The sequence below is a fragment of the Palaemon carinicauda genome, chromosome 13 (assembly GCF_036898095.1).
Source record: "Palaemon carinicauda isolate YSFRI2023 chromosome 13, ASM3689809v2, whole genome shotgun sequence".
Classification (NCBI taxonomy): Eukaryota; Metazoa; Arthropoda; class Malacostraca; order Decapoda; family Palaemonidae; genus Palaemon; species Palaemon carinicauda.
Window position 1 is genome coordinate 37,458,187 of NC_090737.1, and position 2,500 is coordinate 37,460,686.

Sequence of the window (2,500 nt, forward strand, 5' to 3'; positions counted from 1 at the left end):
ACGAATCACTTGTAGAGCCATTAAGGTCATGTCTTGGCACCGAAAAGCTGCTGGGGCAATAGCAGTGCCTCCCCTCTCACCTGGTACACGTCTTCCACTCCACCTTCTCTTTCTTAGCGACTCGGGAGAACTTATAGATCCTCTTTTATATACCTTTGGGCCACCCTGTAGCTCTCTCTCTCTCTCTCTCTCTCTCTCTCTCTCTCTCTCTCTCTCTCTCTCTCTCTCTCCACGAGCAGTCTCGTCCCCCACAAGAAAAGCTACTGATGATCCACCTACGGCTCAGCTTCGGCCTGATCCCCTTACTGTCAGATTATTTTCCCCTCGTGGAGATGATGGTGATGATGATGATGATGATGTTAGCCCACAAGACCACGGAGATGAAGATGGGAGCAACTCGGCAATGTTGCAAGACTTGGTGGTGATGATGGAGGTGGCTGGGGCGACCGAGAGAGAACTGGAAGAAGAAGATGAAGGTCTGGAAGGCTTCTTCTCCTTCGGGATGGCGGCGTTAGCGGCGGTTCTAAGAATGGCGGATAAGGATCCCGACGTTAACAACAACGATTCTGTGTGTCGATCCTCCGACGGGAAATCAGCGGGAGCGATGGCGGCGATATGTGGCAGGCCAGACGAATAATAGGAGTTGAAGCCGCGGGGATTTGGAGAAGCGCTTTCCTTGCTTCGTCTTCTTCTTACTTCGTTACTTCCAAGCACCGCCGAGGAGGTGAACAACATGGCAGATACGGCAGGACTCGGAAAACCTCACGAGAGCCACTGAGACGACATCTTGTTTATCTCCCTGATAGTCGCTTTACCTTATTAATGATTACGAATGCATATCCTTGCTTACCGCGATTCAGCGTGTGCGTAAACTATTGTTGCTAAGTTCCCTTTTTTTTAGATAATATTTCTAACGGCTCTTTCTTCTAGTTATTAAATCAAAGAAATTTTAGAACCCTACGGAAATGATTATTTTAACACAGTAGTTCACAAGCAAAAGGTCCAACTTTCCTTGCACTGTTTACTGTCTGACTTCCTACCAACACTTGTGCTCCAGTCACTTCCACGTTTGCAAGGAAAATGAAGCTAACGCACCAATGTTTATTGTATTTGTCTATCTATCAGACCACCTGTACCGGCCATTGGGCGTGACGTCACCGTACTTGTTGCCAGATTGCGGCATCGCCGCCAAAAATCGTTCTGTTAACCCTGAGATCGATTGTTTCGTTAAGCGACTAAGGTAAATCGAAATATACCATTACACGCATTCTATATATGTAAGAACAGTATGCGTACGTGCGAATAATACCGTAATTTAATTCGAAACAATCTCGAGTTAATGGGCATTCTTTTTCCAGCCTCTCTGCGTGACGTCACAGGTATGGATTTCAGCGGGCGCCGACGCAGTTCACTCGCGGCTCCGACCCCGCGCTGGAAACTTGCCTCTAGCTTGCTGGCTCTGCCTCTGCTGCTCGCATTCGCTGGCATTCACGACACGCACCAGACCGCCTCTGGAATCGTGCAACATGGCTGACGCTCTTTCACCCTTCAGGCTATTTCGGCGAGTTTCTTTTACAGCGAAGACTTGAGATCATTCCTTTAGTTAAGGGATGTTGCAGAGAAAGATGATGATGTTGCAAATCGCACGATGAACGGAAAACAATTCCTAGCGAATTTTCCCAAGGAAATCACTAAGGGGAAACGATTCTTAGTTAATTTTCCGAAGGGGAAATTATTCTTAGCGAATTTCTAAGAGGGAATGACTTAGGAAAAAGGATGTTTAGCGAATTTTTCGAAGGGAATCACTACAAGGAAATAATTCTTAGCGAATTTTCCAAAGAGAATCAGAGAAGGGAACTTTTTCTTAGTGAATTTTCCTAAGGGGAAACTATTCTTAGTGAATTTTCCAGAGAGAATCACTGGGGGAAAACGATTCTTAACGTTTTTCCCAAAGGGAATCCATAAGAGGAATAAATTTTTTGCGAATTTTCCGGAGAGAATCACTAAGGGGAAAACATTTTTAGCAGTTTTCCAAAGGGAATCACTAAGGGGAACGGTTCTTAGCAAATTTTTCCAAAGGCAATCACTAAGGGGAAAAGATTCTCAGAAAATTCTCCAAGGGGAATCACTAAGGGGAAAAGAGTCTTAGCAAATTTTCCCAAGGGAATCACCAAGGAAAACGATTCTTAGCAAATATCCCAATAGGAATCACTGAGGGGAAATGATTCTTAGCGAATTTTCCAAAGGAAATCACTGATAGGAAACTTTTCATAGCAAAGTTTCCGAAGGGAATCACTGATGGGGAACTATTCTCAGCAAATTTTCAAAAATAATAACTGACGGGAAACGATTCTTAGTGAGTTTTCCAAATGGAATCACTGAGGGGAAACCATTCTTAGCGAATTTTCCAAAGAGAATCACTGACGAGAAACGATTCTTGGCGACTTTTGCAAAGGGAATCACTGAGGGGAAACGATTCTTAGTGACTTTTCCAAAGGGA

General features: G+C 44.6%; 1 protein-coding gene across 1 annotated transcript in view; it reads right to left on the reverse strand.

Annotated features, from left to right (window-relative positions):
- The window catches only part of LOC137651934 (inhibitory POU protein-like), a 177,664-nt gene extending 176,614 nt beyond the window's left edge, over positions 1–1,050 (reverse strand). Inside the window, exon 1 of the mRNA XM_068385148.1 lies at positions 1–1,050. This exon is cut by the window's left edge and continues 643 nt beyond it. The gene's annotated coding sequence lies outside the window, so the exon portion shown is untranslated.
- Positions 1,051–2,500: the final 1,450 nt, after the last annotated feature.